Raw genomic sequence first — 19,877 nt, forward strand, 5'->3', positions numbered from 1 at the left:
CTTGTAGAATTTAATTTACATGAATAATTAGGGAAAGACCAAGTGAAATTTCCTCTCTCCCCAGACAAACAATCTTGTTCAGAAAAAATCAACTGCAAACTTTTTCTTTATTTTTTTCTTTCTACATTTAAATTTATTGCTTGCTACAAATAAGCAAAATAAAAAGAAATATAGGGTACTACACTACACTGCTAGTTTGCATATTGATATCTGAATAATTACCAGAGGGCACATTGAGTTATAATACATATACTATTCCCTCAGGACATTATCCTAAAATAATTTTCTTACTTAGCATACAGTTCAGTATTTTAGAATTATATAAAGAGTATAGTATTAACGACATGGAATGTGCTGGCCAAAACAAAATTAGAGGGACCTAATATGAAAAAGGAATTATTCTTAGATGGTTTCAGTATTTAAATACTGTTGCAATATAGCTAGTCAATTATAATAGCCAACATAGTAAAAGAGAAGAAAGCTATAATTCTGCATTGTTAATTCCTATATGCATCTTTCTGAAAGTGTGTTTTACATAGAATTGTTTGATATTCATATTTGTAATTTTGTCTTTTGGGGGGCAGTACTAGGGTTTGAACTCAGGATATTGCTACTAGGTGATCTATGACTTAAGTCAGGTGATCTACTACTTGAGTCATGCCTCCAACACCTTTGTGAATTAATTAGGGTTTCAAAAAATTCTACAGACCACTGTAGGCTGCAACCTTCCTATTTGTGCCTTTCCACGTTTCTGGGGATGACAGGTTGGTACTACTATGCCCAGCCAATGTGATTATCCCCTGGTTGGGACAGTAGGCACATACCACCTACTCAGCCATTGGTTGAGATGAAGTCTCCTGAAATTATTTTTTGATAGGGTTGACCTCAATCAATCACAATCTCCCAGTGTCTAAGTAGCTAGGATTACAGTGATTACACCAAGCCCAGTGATTTTATCTTTCAAGGTCTTGTTTATACACAGCCAATAGGTTGTATCCTTTTACAATGCAAAGGCATGAAATCTCTCTCTTTTTTCGACTGTGAAAGAATTTATATATCTCTATCTCTATCTCCATCTCCACCTCCATCTCCAGCTCCATCTCCATCTTCCTCCATCTCCATCTCCATCTCCATTTCCATGTCCACCTCCATCTCTATCTCTATCTCTATCCCTATCTCTATCTCTATCTATCTCTCTATCTCTATCTCCATCTCCACCACCACCTCTGTCTCTATCTCTATCTCTCTATCTTTATCTCTATGCCCAAAAAGAAAGGCTGAGGTTGTTGGAGGTCAGTGGTCAACTCAGGAACTGAACAAGCCAGCCAAAGATGGCATGCAGTGAAGGCTGGTATGGTGCTGTTGAACATGGTACCTCCTTCTTTGAAGTCAGTCCAAGAAGGTGAGTTGAAATGGTGTATGTATTATAACCCTAGAACAAAGGCCAAGCCCAGTAGGGGCAGAAACACTCTGACAAAACTGAACATGGTGGGAAGTTGGAGGTGTCTTTGAACTTTGTGATTTCTCTGATGGAGTGACTGTGATCAAGTGACCTATTTAAACTCTGTAACTCTCCATTTTCTTACTTGCAAAATTAACTGTGCAAATTAACTGGGATCATGCAAGGGAGGGACTTGTTTTGTTTCCTGATGTGATTACGGTTGTTGCTGTAATGAGAACAGATTATTACATTCATAGGAAGGAATTTGCCACTGATAGACTATTGCTCTCAAACTATTAAAACCAGAAACTGCAGTCTCGATTTCAGCAGGAAGGATAAAATAAAAGTAAGCCTTTGTTTAATAGTGGAGGTCATGAAGTATGGTTGCTTTTCTTTTGTTGTTGTTATTGGTCATGGGGTTTGAACTCTGGGCCGAAGTGCTGTCCTTGAGCTCTTCAGCTCAAGGCAAAAGCTCTGCTACTTGAGCCACAGCACCCACTCCAGTTTTCTGGTGGTTAGTTGGAGATCAGAGTTTCATGGGCTTTCCTGCCCCAGCTGGCTTTGAACTGTGATCTTCAGATCTAAGCCTCCTTAGTAGCTAGGATTATAGGTGTGAGTCACCAATGCTCAGCTCTGTATTCTCTTTTTAACTCCATTTGAAATGCTTTCTGGGCTGGGAAGGTGGCTTAGTGGTAGAGCGCTTGCCTTGCATGCCTGAGGCCCTGGGTTCGATTCCTCAGCACCATATAAGCAAAAAGAAAAAAGCCGAAGGTGGCGCTGTGGCTCATGTGGTAGAGCGCTAGCCTTGAGCTGAAGAGCTGAGGGACAGCGCCCAGGCCCAGAGTTCAGGCCCCATGACCGGACCAAAAAAAAAAGAAATGCTTTCCTTTAGGAAATTAAAAATGGTCATACATATTAGTTTATGAAATAATTTTCATCAGAGGACCATTTTTGAAAGAGAACCTACCATAGAATGGGTCTATTTTAAATTAATAAATTATTTTTATTATTGTTAAGTAGTTGTGCAAAGGGGTTTCAACTCAACATATCGGTTTGTGAGTACAGTGAATCTTGATCAGTGTCACCCCTTTCATCATTCTCCCCTATCTCTTCCAACCCCATCAACCCTTCAAGTTACCAGGTTCCATTGTCACATATATCCATTGAATATTATGACTGCATTTGCACAACCTTCCTCTCTCCATTCTTCTACCCCCCCTTAACTTCATCCTCTTCACCACTGGCACGGCCCATATTCCAACTTCTGAGTATTTAATATGTTTGTGTATGTATGTATACGTGTATATAAACATACATACATTATATATGTCTCTATATATGACACTATATGTTTGCATATATACTTATAATTTATATCTAACTTGCACATATGAGAGAAAACAGGTGTCTTTTGTCTCTCTCTGTCTGACTTCTTCACTTGACATATATTTTTTAGATTAATAGATGGATCAATTATTTTTAGATCCATAGTTGGGTCTATTTTTTAAGGCACTGAATTCAGTTCTTTCTTTCCTTTTCTGCTATTTGAGGAAGGGCAGCATTAGTATCCTAAGTTTTGCAGATAAAGAAACCAAATGCAGATTCAACAATGTGATTGATATAGTACTAGGTCAGTGACACAGAGCCCAAACAGGGCTGAGCTGCTTGCTTCTCCTTGGTCTTGAGACCTCATTCCTTCCCACATTGTTGCTATCAAAAAAAAAAAAAAAAAGAACATTGGGCTGTTTGTTTCTTGAGCAATGAGTGATGGGCATTTAACATCTCTTAAGCTCACTGACCAAAGCTGAATTGACTTCTACATTATTAAATCATTTTTACAAAACAGCTCTGATGGACTTTCTCATCTATTAATGTGATGGCCAGCAACCTTCTCAATGGCACCCACAAGATGGCAGAGGGAAATGTAAGTTGTCGTGTATTAAAAATCAATGGAAATAACATCTCAGCCTTAAGATGCAGCAAATTCGTTTGGAGAATGGAACAGAATCCTGGTGATAGCAGTGATAGTGATATCGATGGCTGCTTTTCTAATCAATTAAATGCAGGATGCCTAAGCCCTGCCAAGTGTCTATCGGCATGTCCCCTTCCTCTGACCTTTCTTTTCCGTTCTGTATCTCATTTCTGATGCATTTGCTTCTTTTGTGACTTAGTTTGCCTTGTCACACAGAAAATAAATTTCACACCAATTGATACTTGGGCTACTTTTAACATTTTCATATTAATGAAAGACCAAGTAGTGTTAGCTCCCAGGGATCACATTTGTAGCCATGGGATTTCAGGCCCAGTTGTTACCCATGCCTTTCTCAATAACCCTGTCTCTAAGTTGTCCCTGCTTTCTGGGTAGCAATTCGTATTTGGCTCTTAATGTGCTAGGAGTAAGAACTAAGGCTTTGAAGGATAATAGAAGTACCAAGTCAGGCACCATAGCGGATGATGGAATCTGCCCATGTAGAGCTGCAGAAGGCTTGTTGATTGGAGGTGGTGGGTTACAGGGCACTTCGCTACCATGAAGGATGGTTTGGGCATGGGTGGTGAGCTTAGAAGTTGTCATTCTTGATAGGGTCCATCTGGTTGACAGTGGATTGTGGGTTGTGGATGAGTTTGGCTTGAGACTAGCAGTGATGCCCTGTCAGATGCTCCAATCTGTGTCCCCAGAGATTCCTGATTTCCTGCCAGACCTCAGGCCCTGTCTCCCAGAATGGTGGCAAAATTGAGCACTTGGAATCTGAATACCTCTATCATCTCAGGCAAGGAGCTTTCTGAACCAGAGAACAAAGTGTTCTTACTTGAAAAATGGACAGGTTTCACACCATTCAAGTTGGTATGGTCCAGTTCAATAACTGTGTCAGAAGGGACTGAGGCTAGGAGTGAGTTTTTTTTTTTGGGGGGGGGGTCCTTTCCTAAGTGGGCACGGGTACTGGAGAAAGACTTCCTTGGCAGAAAGACAAGGTAATAGAGAATATATAGGAATTGAGAGCAATCCAAATCTTACAACTCTTCTCTCAAGCAATCTGTTAATCAATCGGTAATGCTGATTGCAAAGCATGTTCCGTGTACCTTTATTGTAGCAGTCAGAGTGTTCTATTGGCATGAATTATATTGTAGTTTTTTAAAAAAAATTCTTCTGGACGGAAGTAACAGAGAGCCTGGTGTGTACTGTTAGGGAAATGGTACTGTTTTAAGGAAGAGTAGGAAGGGGATTCAAAATACGCCAAAGCTCAGTCAGAGACTTGAACAGAACAATAGAGTCACGAGAAATGCAAGTGTCTTTTTCTAGCCAGAGTCACTTGTCTTCGTCTGCATGTTGGCTTCTTGGCTTCCTTATTCTCCCTCTGGCTCTCACCACCTATAGAAACTAGCTGTCTCTGAATTTGAGTCTCAGAATCTCTGGTGAAAGCATGTCTGGTGTCTTTTGGTCTAACTTCAGATGTCTCTCCCTGTCTGGACCCCTCTGTCCAGAAGAATGAAGTCATACAGTCCTTTTTTTTGTCAATCATGGAGCTTGAATTTGGGGCTTGAGCACTGTCTTTGAGCTCTTTTGCTCAATTTTAGCACTCTACTACTTTGAGCCACAGCTCCACTACTGGTTTTTGAGTGGTTAATTAGAGATAAGAGTCTCACAGGGACTTTTCTGGCAGGGCTGGCTTCACACCATGATCCTCAGATCTCAGCCTCCTGAATAGCTCGGATTATAGGCATGAGCCACTGGTGCCCAGCTATACAGTTCCTTCTTCTCTGTGCAGGCTGACCTCAAGAATAGGAAATAGTTCTTGGGATGGGGAAAACTAATGTCTGAGTTGAACAGAAACTATGAAGACTTTCCACTGTGTCAATTGTGTACTTCTTCATGTCAAGGGACTATGTTCCTTTGATATTTCTGTCACTAGCACTTAGCATTTTGTATAGACTTTACAAATGTTCCATTAATTTTTTGTTGTTGTTGAATAAAACAAATCACTGCTAGCTAAAGTCAAACTTTGTCCTGACAGCAATGTATTTTTTTTTTTTATCAATTTTATCAGTTTTGTATTTCCTAAGATATTATGGCAATCAACTGATATCTTCCCAATGTATTTGGGAGTGACAAGATTTAGAGTCCATTTTTGAAAGGAATGTATGATCCTCTGGATTATGAACCAACTCACACATGGAACAGACCAGAGTGAAAATCTTAAGTGTTTCAAAGAGTCACGAAGAAGTCTTCTGGAAGAATGTGGATGGTGGTTTTAAGGACCTGGCCCAGGAAAGATCCAGTGAGAATGGGGAGGTAAGGAAGGACTGTAGAGATATCACTAAATCCAATTTCACAGAATTTGGTGACAAGTTGTAAAGACAGTATATTTCATCCAGCAAGACATCATTGATATACATTGGGAAAAAAGCACACATTTGAATATCATATTTTCTTTTTTTTTGTCAGTCGTGGGGCTTGAACTTTGGGCCTAGGTGCTGTCCCTCAGCTCTTCAGCTCAAGGCTAATACTCTGCCGCTTGAGCTACAGTGCCACTTCCTGTTTTCTGGTGGTTTGTTGGAGATAAGAGTTTCACAGACTTTCCTGCCTGGGCTGGCTTTGAACTACAATCCTCAGATCTCATCCTCCTGTGTAGCTAGGATTATAGGCGTGAGCATAATTTTTTTTTTTTTTGGTTAAAGAACAATGAATTTCAGCTTTCTTGGAATGCCTAAATGGCAGCTCAGAGATCCATAGCTTTGAATTTGAGAACCAATGAGGCAGGTATAAAGGACTTATACACTGGAGTGAACATTGAGTTGATTTGGGACATAAAGCCAAATGACAAATCTTAAACAGAAAGGGACAAGTGGCAAGTGACAAACAGGTCAGGATCCAATGGTGATACAGATTTTTGGCTGCGGATGCTGGCCGATGCCTGTAATTCCAGCCACATGAGGCAGAGTTTGGAAAGAACTTGGTTTCAGTCCAGCTTGGACAAATGTTAGCATGAATCTCAATCAATACGCTGAGTGTGGTGGTGCCTACCTGTGACTCTACATCCAGAAGAGGTAGGAGGATTTGTTGTCAGAGGCAGGCACCAGGTAAAAATATGATACCCTATCCAAAAATTAACCACAGTTAAAAAAGGGGTTGGGACCATGTTCAAGTGATCTACCACTTGAGGTCTAGTATAAATCTCAGGTCCTAACTAGGTCCTGAGTTCAAATCCATAGTACCACAGCAAAAGAAAGAAAAGAGAAGAAAAAAAAACATACCCCAAACAAACAAGCAAAAACAAACCAGCAAACAAACAAACATGAAATTTTGGGCTCAGATTCCCAAGTTTCATTATGGCTTTGAGCTGTTGTATAAGGCATCAATTTAGATCCTTTTCCTAGTTAACCTTTTCCAGTTAACCTAAATGTTAACTATCCTATTTACATAGATTCACAGGATTAAGGAAATGTTTCACAGGCTCTAATTCTGGTTTAAATCTCTATGTATGAGTCCATATGATTATAACTTTAACACCAACAATGCTATTCTAACATGTGCTGAGTGTTTGATATGGCGGGCCTCAGCCTAAGGCCAGTTACACATTGCTCCTCTCTCAAATTCACAAAACACCCTTGAGGTTTTGATTCTTACTGTTTTCTCTGTATAGATCAGCAAGCAAAGGCACCACAGGTTAGGTAACTTAATCAATGTCCAATAGCTAAGAACTGGCAGAGCTGGAATGAAAACCTAAGTTTGTTTGACAGCAGAACTCAAGCTTTACAATGCCATGTTACTTCGTGTTCTCCATCTTTGTGCTCAAGACTGCTGTTGAAGAACATTTTCTTTACGAGTCTTGTGGCTTCCTGTGCGAGTTAAATTGAACCAGGTAGTGAATGCTTTTTCTCACACATGTAATTATAGGAACCTGACTAAGATTAGGGAGACATCAAATTCTGTAAAACATGAACACATTTATAATCAAATAATAAGAAAAATAGTGATTTCTTTTCACTGAAGAGTGTATTGATGATTTTCTCCTGGTCTTCTGAACTCAAAATGCATGGATTTAGTTTCTATGCATATTCTATTCACATCTATGCATATTTTCTGTTTGAATAACAATTTATAATAAAATTGTAAAGTCTTAAAAATAAGCAAAACATGATATTTACAGGTGAATACTAATATGATTTATCAGCTGGATACTGATTATCTATTGATAAAGAGGAAGCTAGGTTAAATGGTCATCTGACAAGCACAATTAAATAAAGGTTGCTGGAATTCAGTCTTTAAGAGCTTCTAGCTGTGGAGTAGACAGTCAAGGTTATTAAATGCAAATATTTAAAAGATATTTTGATCATTTCCCCCAGGAAACAGATAATAAATATAAAGCAGAAGACATATAAACAATGATAAAATAATAATTTGTTTATCCTGATCACTTGTTTGCTTTTAGTAATTTTTCAAAGATTTATGAGTCTGTGCCTTAGTACTTTGGCGACAAGTAAATTCATTACAATCATTAGTTTCCTGTGGTGTTGTTTTATCAGGTACATTTTCATCAGGACTGCTGGTGAAATTATCAACCATAATATTAACATTAGAATAAACAAGAGATTCTTTCCTTATACAATCAATTCAAATTTTCATTTCATTAAGGCATAAGATGGCAATGCTTCTAAATTGCTGTTTAGATATTACCGGTCTATGTTAATAGTCTTAATTTATCAACATTTATTTTAACCTTTGCTATAAAGCCTTACAAATAAAGCTGATCGTTATTATTAATTTTTAGATAAAAACAAAGCAAATAGTTCCCCCCCACACACCCTGAGGCTTTTTTTCTCCCATATCCACAGTCAGTTCTGAACAGGTTACGTTCTTAATATACATACACTTCATGTGAGTCATCTTTATAAGTCAACCTACTTTAAAAAACAGATATATGTATATAGCTTTTAAATAAGAATTTTGATAAAGCATGGTGCTATGTAATAAAGTATAATGCTAGAAGGAGCTTGGGCTTTGGATGCAGGAGAGCTAGATTGTGTATGTGTGAGTGGGTGCCCGTGCATGTGTGTGCACACATTGCTCCTGGGGCTTGAACTCAGGCCTGGGTGCTGTCCCTGAGCTTTTATGCTCAAGGCTAAAGCTCTACCACTTGAGCCACAGCTTTACTTCTGGCTGTTTGATTAGAGATCAGTCTCACAGACATTCCTGCCCAGGCTGGCTGTGAAGTGATCCTCTCATGTCAGCCTCCTAAGTAGCAAGGATTACAGGCATGAGCCACCTGTGCCTGACTAGAAGAGCTAGAATTTTGAGTACTGGCTTTGTTCACTAGATGTCAGTGACTTTGTGCAGTTGAACATCTTAAAGTCTTACTTTTTTGATCTCTGATATGGGATAGTGCTACATGGGTTGTAAATGCTCAGAATGACACTACTTGTTATATCACTTGCATTCTCAGTACAATAACCAAAGTGAACATGTGCTGTTCTGATTCTCTTCTGTGCTGTTTTGAGGTTAAGCAGGTGTTTTTATTAACTTAAATGTGAGCACAGCAATGGAAAAATGAGCCTGAGTTTTTACAAGATTGTGTATCACTCCTGTTCGGCTGTCCTTCTGCATTAGTTAAGAAACAAATGCAAAAATTCACATGATATTTCAGTTTCTCCAAATTTCATGACTTGCATTTGTTAGCAATTTTCATTATGAGTCCCTACCTAGTTCACACTCAGCTATGAAGAATTGGAGGTGACTTATACATCATATTCTTTAGTTCTTTGTTAATGTAGAATCTACTACCTTAATACACGATCAAATATTTTATAGATAAATAAATGAATACATAAGGGTGTGGGTGGCAGAGTCTTAATGTAGGTACTTGATCCATCTGGTGAAATGTTTCATCCAAACCTTCCTTGGAAGCCATTGTGCTCCATGGAGAGAGGGACTTTCCAGCCAAAATGATTAATTAGTGTCCCGTGAAGCCTAAAGCTGTTTGACTGTTTCTCTGGGCTTCCTCCCACAATTTTACATGCCTTCCTATTGGTCAGTGGTTACTGTGAGCTTTACTTTATGATCATTAACTAATCATACTCGCAAAGTATGTGGAACATAAAACCTCTAAATGCCTTCCTGAGGACAAGTCCTTTGGCGTTAGGATCCTGCCTCAGTGTGCCTTGGTGAGGTTTTTAAACTGATGATGAAGCCGTGCTCTGGAAGTTTATGAAACAGGAAATCAGGAATCATAGTCGAGACAAAAGTGCATACTAATTCCTTTCCCTTCAGAACAGTTTTACACAGAAATAGGTGTTGAAGACTTTAAAAAGATATTGGAAGGCATGAATTCATTTGGTGAAAGAAATGGAGAGACTATACACTGATTTTTTTTCTTCAAAGGTGATACAAACTTGCACACACACACACACATTTGAAGTGGCTTGAAGTACTTAAGCAATTCGATGAGGAATGCAAAGTATTATGCACCCACATACACAGTGAGATCTTCAAAATGTTTTAAGCTCCCTTCCTTCCTTCCTTCCTTCCTTCCTTCCTTCCTTCCTTCCTTCCTTCCTTCCTTCCTTCCTTCCTTCCTTCCTTCCTTCCTTCCTTCCTTCCTCTTTCTTTGTCTCTTTGTCTTTCTCTCTCTCTTTCTTTCTTTCTTCTTTTCCTTTCTTCTCTCTTTCTTACTTTCTTTCTCTCTCTGTTTCTCTCTTTCTCTCTCTATTTTCTTTTCTTTCATTGTTTTGTGCCAGTTCTAGGACTTGAACTCAGGGCCTGGGTGCTATCCTTGAGCTATTTTGTTCAAGGATAGTGCTCTACCCCTTGAGCCACAATTCACTTTCAGCCTTCAGGGTAATTGGAGATGAAAGTCTTATGGATTTTCCTATCCTAGCTGGCTTTGAACCATGATCCTCAAATCTCAGTCTCCTGAGTAGCTAGGATTACAGGCATGAGCCACCAGTACCTTGCTTTAGTTCCTTTCCTTTACTATTGTAGGAAGGATTAATTTGTGTTGTCTTATACATGTATGATTGTGTGTATATTTGTGTGTATGTATAGAGAACAATGAAAACAGTGGTCTGCTGATCTGAGATATTATTGGATATTAGAGAATATGAGCAAAAGATATTCTAGGCAAAGAAAGTAGTGAACATTGGTATTCCAAGGAAAGAATTGCACAAGTCACAATGGAATTCATTGCGGAAGCACATAGTTTGTGATGGGAAGTGTGAGAAGTAAGGTTTGGGAAGTGGAAGGACTGTGTTGACTTTACAGTAAAAGTTCCCTGAATATCTCACAATTGTCAATGTTAAAAGCCTGTCTGTCTATCTGTTAGTCTGTGAGTTATGTGAATTAAGTGAGGGCTTATTTATTGGAAAACTACTGGTTTCTACTTTTTGTTTGCCAAAAATCCAATGTACCATAAGGCTGGTAAGAACCCATGAAACCCTTAGCATGTTTGATGCCAAAAGCAGTGGGCAAATCACTTCTGAGACTTGGCTGTTGGTGTACCATATCAAGCAGGGGATTGCAGGATGGTATGCTGCAGGAGCAAGCCTAATCTTTGTGGTTTAGTTCATGATAGGTAATTTCTCACTGTGTTGTCCTATCAACACTGGCTGAGTATTCTAGGTCACTTTGATATTATGATCCTTCATATTCAAATGTTCTCTCATGGCTTCTATGGCAGGGCAAGAGTAGAAAGAATAGAATAAAAGAACACCAACAACTAGATGCTTCCATGACAATGGCCATCTCCTTGGCCAAAGCAAGACACATGGCCCTGCCGGATTACCTTTCCTGGACAATAGTTACCTCAGGAAAGCAGAGGCTCCATTTTATGGTTTCCCCATATTCCATGGCAAATACTAGGCATTTGAGCCATGATTTTACTTTTATTTAAAAAATTACTTATTACATAAATATAGTATGACTGAAATAAACCTTAAAACAACATGAAGTTCAATAAAATGCCAAATGAAGAGCTTGCTTCTCAAAACATTCCAAAAATAAAGGAATACACCAATTTCAAACCCTAGAATAGTACACAGGATTAAAAAAGAAATCTCTGGCTCCAATTTCTCCTTTCAGTTCATACTCTTGCATTTATCCAACTAGATTATTTAAATACATTCCCCACAAACGATATTCTTTTACACCACTGTGCCCTTTACTTACTATTTTCTGTACCTGAAAAAAATTTTAGACTTCTTATGACAAGCTTGGTGCCTTTCATGTTCTTGCAACACCCTGTAGAGACTGGGCTAATGCCTCCACTCCCAGCCCATGGGCTCCTGAAGACAGCTGCAGTCTCACTCATGTCAGATACTGAGTACAGAGGAAGTAGTGTCAACAGGCATGCTATTTCCTATTTTGCTATTGTTACTTCTTCCTCTTCCTATTCTTCTCTTTAGCCTGTTCACTCCCTCAATGCTTCCCCAGTACACAAACCTTCTTTACCCAGGCGAATCACAGTTTTAACTCTATTTGTTTCAAAAAGTCTTGAAGGACAGTTGACAGACCCATGCTGTTCCTGTACTCATCTAAGAACATGGGTCATGTGTCTCATTCCGTCTTTGATGCCTACTCTATGCCTTGCTCTCTTGTCATTTCATGGAAACACCTAGAAAATCAAATGGATAATTTAAATGCAAAATCCAATGATAATGTTTCCGTTCTTATTTTAAATGATCCATATGATGTATTTTTTAAAAAATTGAATTAAAATAAGGGAATTGAAATAATAATTGCATAATTCAGATATCCATATTGTTCCTCCAACTCAGTTTCTTCATTGATTGTGATTCCTTGTAATTTGCTATAACTTTAGAAAACCTTGGCTCTTTAGGTTGTCGGTGGTCTATTCTAAGGAAACTTCACTGACAAGGTTTAGGACCAGAAGACATAACATCCAAATGCACTATGCTGAATTTATAGAAAAATTGAACTAAACAAAAATGAACAAGAGACTGAGTACTATGTACAAGCAGGAAAGATCCACAAATATATATACCGGTATTCTTAATATCTAGATGACATGGATAAATTTGTATCTGAGTGGGGAATTTTGTGATAAGATAGGGAAATATTTATGGAACAAAAAAACTCAAATTTTTTTTTTTTTGACGTAGCAAGGAATCTTGCAGCTAGTGTTCAAAACACCACCAAAAGCATTTGACCATCAGAATCTCAGAGGAACCATAGTTCTTTTTTAAATAAAATATTATTATGGAGGTGATGTTGTACAGAGGGGGTGACAGTTATTTGAGTCAGGTAAAGAGTACATTTCTTTTTGGACAATGTCACCCCTTCCCTTGCTGTCTCCCAGTTTTTCCTTCCTGTCTTATTGTATGGTTCATTTCCCACATTGTGTCTAGTGAGTACCACAGCTGCATTTGTTCACCCTTTGTTCCTCCACTTCTGAACACCACTTACTCTCTCAGAGGTAGATAAACAGACAAATAAGACCAAACAAAAAGAGAAAAAACAGCAACACCAAAGGAAAAGAAACCTTGTTTCAGTTTGGAACCATAATTCTTTTATTTTATTTTATTTTATTTGAAAACATACTGTACAGAGGGGTTACAATTACATGGGCAGGAAAATGCATACTTTTCTTACCAAGCATTGCAGCCTCCTCCTTTGTTTACCCTTCACCTCCCTTCCCAGCCTCCCCCCTCCCCCCCCACCCAATCATACCCCCCCTCCCTCCCCCCCACCGACATTGTAAAGCTGGTTTTGACATGACATTTTGTACTTCTCATTGTTGCAACAGGTCCACCTGAATCCTTAAACGACTTGTTTGTCCCCGTCTCCTCCACATGTTATACTGACATCAAATATAGTGAAAGCGGGGGTTACACTGTGGGGGAGGGACATACAAAGCAACAAAGAAATAATATTATAAATGCGTTAGAAACACATGCATGAATGAAACAAAAACATTAAAATACATATTTGAGGGTTCGTTTTCCTAACATCACATTCTCTGACTTTTTCCCCTTGACTCATACCTATACTAGATATTGCAAATAAGGGAAACCATGGGACCTATGTTTCTTTGGGCCTGGCTTACTTCACTTAATATAATTTTTTCCAAGCCTTTCCATTTCCTAACAAATGGGGCAATGTCATTCTTTCTGATGGAGGCATAGAATTTCATTGTGTATATATACCACATCTTCTTGATCCATTCATCTACTGAGGGGCATCTGGGTTGGTTCCATATCTTAGCTATGGTAGATAATGCTGCAATAAACATAGTTGTGCTGGTAGCTTTAGTGTGGCCTTGTTTGTGGTCATTTGGGTAAATGCCCAAAAGTGGGATTGCTGGGTCATTGGGGAGCTCTATATGGAGTCTTTAGAGGAACCTCCATACTGCTTTCCAAAGTGGTTGAACAAGTTTACATTCCCACCAACAATGAAGTAAGGTTCCTTTCTGTCCACATCCCCTCCAGCATCTGTTGTTGTTAGAGTTCTTGATTTTTGCTGTTCTAACTGGAGTGAGGTGATATCTCAATGTTGTTTTGATTTGCATTTCTTTTATGGCTAGGGATGTTGAACATTTTTTCATGTGTCTGTTGGCCATCCTTCTTTCTTCTTCAGAGAAGCTTCTCTTTAGGTCTTTCGCCCACTTACTTATTGGGCAGTTGTTTCTTTGAGGATTTGTTGTTGGGTGGTTTAATTTTTTGAGTTCCAAGTATATTTTAGATATGAGACCCTTGTCCGTTGTATGGCTAGTAAAGATCTTCTCCCAATCCGTGGGCTTTCTATTGATCTTGCTAGCTATGTCATTTGCCCTGCAGAAGCTCTGCAACCTTATACAATCCCATTTGTCCAACCTTTCTTTGATTTGTTGTGTTTCCAGGTCTCTATTCAGAAAATTTCGGCCTGAGCCGAGGAGACCCAGGGTTTCTCCTATTCCATCCTGTAATGTTTGGAACCATAATTCTTGCAGGTACCGTTATTTACCACTGGGATGACTGATAATTGCATTTTTTAAAAGGAAGGTTGAAATTGATAAGCAACCAACAATTACAACAGAAAATATATGTTATCTAAAAAATATCTACATTTAGAGCTGCTGAAGACAGAACTCTCAAATTGTGACAGGCTAAAGTGGACCTGGGAAGAATCCTGACCTTGGAAGAGAATTGTACTGACATTTCCCAATGCCTTCTGGAAATCCAGTAGAAATTTCTAGTCTGCCTTCCTATCCTCTGCTGCTCCAGCTGGACGGGACACTTGGTCACTTCACCATGAATATGAAGTTCTAGAATGGGTCCTTTTCCTGTTGTATTTCCTGTAAGAAATATCCACGCTTTCACATATTTAGAAACTTGGGATGAACTTAAACACAACTAATTGTAGTTCTATGTCTTTGTCGTTTATATGTCTGATAATTTGTCTTTGTTTGCTAACTCTTCCTCTTGAATTTCAAGAATTAGTTACTTACTCATTATTATCATTGACATTTCCTGTGCTTTCATTTGTTTCTCTACCACTGACTGTTTCCTCAATTTCATTATTATCAAACAGCCCTTCTGTGATAGACTGCTGTTCCCCATCTTCATATTGATTAATTTCATTTTCACATGCATCATTCTGATTTCCGACATCTTCAGAACGGTCTTCAGAAGATGAGTCATTTGCAAACACAGATTTTCATTAGTGGAGTCATCCTCAGAGTCAGAATGTGATGGTCTGTTCGCAGGAATATTGTTTGCTCCTCTGTGTCTTTCATTATCTCCTGGAAGGGATGTGCCTGATGTACTTGCTTGGTCATTATCCAAGTAATTAAAATCAAATGTACTTATTTTGTAGATTAAACAAGAACATTCGTTATTATGATTGTTTGCAACAGAAGCTTCAGGGACACTGTAGGCTAGATATTACATTAAATATTATTTTCCGCTTAAATTAAAACATTTAATCAGAAATTCCAAACAAAAAAGCAAGATATGTAAGCTAATGGCTCATATGTTAAAATCATGAAGACAGCCCTACTGTAATCATCTTTTGTGATATTCATGTATAACAACAAATAAAGACGTGGAGAGATGATCAGCACTAGTTGGAGATGCTGGTCACTAGTTCTAGATCCTGGCCCCTGAGTGTACATTTCCAAAGAGGGTAGAAACTGTTTACCAAAAGTGTTTCCTTACATTTCTCTGGCTATTTTAGAACCAGATCTGCGAGAGATCTGCAAAGTTGGTCATAGGATGCCCCTGAAATCTTGTGAAATTTTCTTGTAGGAGCCATGTGGGAAGAGTCATGATCTAATCAATGCCAGCCATTATTTAGACCTGGCAACTAGAGACTTGGTACTCCATTGTCTTATCCTTACTTAACATGACGTGGTAAATATATCTTGAGTTGAAGATGAGGAACAGGTACGATGTGGGATTTGCACATACGGGTTCTGTTGAGTTTCTCTTCCTGCCATGAGCACCATGAGCTCTAAGGCACGGAGCCCCTTGGCTGTGCTAGAATGGAATCAGCCTGTGTGAAGAGAGTCAGGAAAACAGAGGACAGGGAGGGAGAGCTGAGAAAACATGAGAGTTTTCTGGAATCAGTATACAAAAAGCAAACACTGCAGAGTTGTACTCTCCCCTCTTATGTAGTTAGAGTTATTCTAGAGACCCTCTCCAGTCTGCCAGTTTTTCAGCTGGAGGTATGGTTTAGGAGAATGGTGGCAAGGTGTCATAGTCTCTCCTTATATGTGGTTTTGTTTTTCTTCTTTCAGTCACCTGTGATTTCAAAATATCAAATGGAAAACATCCCAGAAATAAACAGTCCATATAGTTTAAGTTGAATGCTGTTCTAAGAAGCACAATGAAATCTCCCACCATCTAAATGTATCTATGCTCGATGTGCTACTTACCTTTTCTGCTTAGCAGGCAAAAAAAAATTAGTGTGTATAGAGTTGAGCACAGTCTTCAGTTTTGTGTGTCCAGTGAGGGTGTTGGAATGATTCTCCCTCAGATAAAGGAGTGGTGCATGATTGTAGGAAATTTAGGTATGCAGTCTTGGGACTTCCTGGAGCGAGCTCAGTCTTGCATCTAGGGAGAGAAAGGGGACACTATGATTATTAGCTTCACAAACATTAAAACCCTCACAGGTCTGGAAGCTGTGAAGAGGAAGACTGGAAAGTGTTGATAGAGGAGAATACAATAGATAAGTGAAAAATAAGCCCAACACAGCTATGTCAAACCAGATGCTGGGTCTACCATAACAAGAATACGATAGGCTGAGTGGCTGAAGCAGCTACCTTTTTTGCTTTTTTAAATTGTCAAAGTAATGTACAGAGGGGTTACAGTTACATACATAAGGCAGTGAGTACATTTCTTGTTGAATTTGTTACTGCTTCCCTTCCCTCATTTTTCTCCTATTTTCCCTTGCGCCACCCACCCCAAGATGTACACTTCATTTCCAACATATTGACTTGTGAGTATAGCTGTTGCATTGGTTTGACCTTTGTCCTTTGTCTCACCATTTTGTTGTTCCCTTCCCCTTCCCTAATTCAGATAAATGTATATACAATACCCAGTGTACCAAAATCAAATACAGTGATAACAAAGGATAAACCATAGGGGAAAAAAAACACACACATAAAATCACATAGTACATTAAAAACAACAACGACAAAGCAAAACCTCTTGTTTCCATGTCTTAGAGTTCATTTCACTTAGCATCATCTTATATGGTTGTATGTACATAGTTGAGCTATTTTGTTCATTTGCTAAGATTATCCTTGACATCTACTAATATCTGGCCATAAAAAATTCAGTTGACTTTTATTCTCACAGTCCTAGAGGTTGGAATAGAGTAGATATGGAGGCTCTTTCTGGGTCCTCTTATGCAGTGTGTGCAGGGAAGGTGAACAGGTATAGAGGCAAGTAGTTCCTCTCTCATCTTAAAGGGCATGAGTCCATAAAGCTACCAGCATAACCATGTTCATTGAAACATTGTTTACCACAGCCAAGATAGGGAATCAACTCAGTTGCCTCTCAGTAGATGAATAGATTAAGAAAATATGGTATATATACACAATGGAATTCTAGTTTTCCATTAGAAAGAATGACATTGCATCATTCATAAGGAAATGGGAAAACCTGGGAAAATTATATTAAATGAAGTAAGCCAGGCCCAAAGAAACATAGGCTGCATGGTTTCTCTCATTTGTCAGTACTAGAATATGCCTGTAAATCTATAAGTAAACACTGGATGGTAAAAGACAAAAAACACATGCTTGGACATGACACATTCTACAGGTGTGTAGACATTCACACAGTGAGACCAGAGGAGCATATTCTTAGGAAAGGAGCACAAAGCTCAAAAGCTATGTGCATGTGATCATATAAAATGATATTAATTGAAATGAACTCCAAGAAATGGAAACAAGAGGGTTGCTTGTTTTTATCTTTTGTTGCTGTTTTTATTTTCTGTATCTTTTTGTCTTGTTTGTAAGTTTGTCTGCTTTGGCACCCTAAAGCAGAAAAGGGGGGACACAGAAATGGTGGGACAAAAGGTGAACAAATTGCAGTAGACACCATACAACTTGGGGGGAGGGGTTGGGAGGGAAAAACTGAGAGAAAATGAGGAAAGGGATGATACTGTTCAAAAAAATTGTCCTCATTACCTGACTTATGTAACTGTAACCCCTCTGTACATCACCTTTATAATAACAAAGAAGGAAAAAAGAAAGAAAGAAAGGAAAGAAGGAAGGAAGGAAGAAAGAAAGAGAAAGAAAGAGAAAGAAAGAAAGAAAAAAGAAAGAAAGGAAGGAAGAAAGAAAGGAAGGAAGGAAGGAAGAAAGGCTTCAGTCTCAGAATCCAGCTCCTTCCCAAAGGCCTTGTCTCTACCTGCCACGAGGGTTTTAATATATAGGTTTTAGAAGTGCACATTTAGTCCACAGTACCAGACAGAACTTCCCTCTCATGATGGTTTTGGGAGAATTTGTCTAATGAAGAGGAGTTTATGTAGCAGAAGTGGAAGCATGTGCATTCTCTTTTCCATCATGGGGCTGAGTTTTTGTTTTGTTTTTCTTGACTGTACTGTACTGTGGGGGGAAAGTTGGGCTTTTATCCCTAGTAGCTTTAAACCCTGGCCAACCCTAGGTTGCATACACATGGCAACTTGAGACTAATGGCACTTGTGTGTGTAAGGGGGGGGCAGTTTGGTATTTATGCCCCATTCTTTATTTTTTACATTTGTATCTATTCAACAGAATACGCTGGGACTTCTTAAAATATTTATTCCAATTATTTCTTTTCAATTAATTTTCTTTACTAAATGTGTCCCCAATCTTCCCCACCTTCTTCATGTGAGCAGAATAATACATATTTTAAAATAAATTCTTGGCTTAAAACAACTTTTTGAGAACTAACTACAAGTTTGCTAGGTTTGTTTAGATTTTTAAAGCACTCTGTTTAAACTGTAATTCTACTGTGCAAAAAATCGTGTACATACCATACAATTCAGGCATTTTTTGAGTGTTCCAATTTATTCTATGACAGACATTTTAAACGATGCTTATATGAAGTATGACACATTTTCCCCTCTGCAAGCAAGTTTATTTTTATTGAAAAATAATTTACAACTAACCGTTATAGAGGAAAGGATTGTCCTAGTGTGATTCTATTGTTAATTAATGAGAAAAATGGAAATTCACAAAGCAAAAGACAGTATCTGAGAAAGACTTCTAGAATAGCTAGAGAAAGTGCACCATTTCCCAAAGACTATTTCCTGCATAACCCAGACATTCACTTTTTTTTTTAAAATGAAGACATTAGCTAATTTGCTTCCAATTATAATATTTTGGGGAATTAGAAAGAAAAATACAAAGAACAGCACAAAAATGAAAATCAGTCACTGTTACAAATGTCATTTCCTTATCTTGTCCTCAGCCATTTTCCTTTGATGATAACATTTAGAACATATATTCTAGTAAAAACATAGTCTCTCTGTTTTAAAAACTCACATAGATCTGATAGTAAAACAGTAGTTTAATAACCCATCTATCCTCGCCACCCATTTAAGGCTGTGTGCTTGGTTCTAAGGTCCTGTTGAAATGAAACAGAATGAAATTAGTGACCTTCATACGGACTTTTTAACCAGTTTCTGGCAACAGACCCAGCCATCAGTCTGTCAATAGCCTGGTAAGTTTCAGATTTCATTTGCAAAAAAAGAAAAGAAGAAAGGAAAAAAGAAAAAAAAGAAAGTCCAGTTACCTTCCATGAACATCACATTTCAATCGTTTCTTTTTCAAAGCTAATTACACGTACACATGTTTCATACAAATAAAGATACGTTTTGTTGGTAAGCTTTCTGCAGGAGTGGAGCTTGATTAGAAATGTTTTATTTGAGGCATATGGAGAAAGCTGCTGTAGCAAGGCAAAATATTTATAATTCTTCCCTGTTTGGTTTAGATTTGTCAATCTTTTCCCTTCTTTACAC

The sequence above is a fragment of the Dipodomys spectabilis genome, unplaced genomic scaffold (genome assembly GCF_019054845.1).
Source record: "Dipodomys spectabilis isolate Male_0828 unplaced genomic scaffold, ASM1905484v1 ptg000095l, whole genome shotgun sequence".
Taxonomy (NCBI): Eukaryota; Metazoa; Chordata; class Mammalia; order Rodentia; family Heteromyidae; genus Dipodomys; species Dipodomys spectabilis.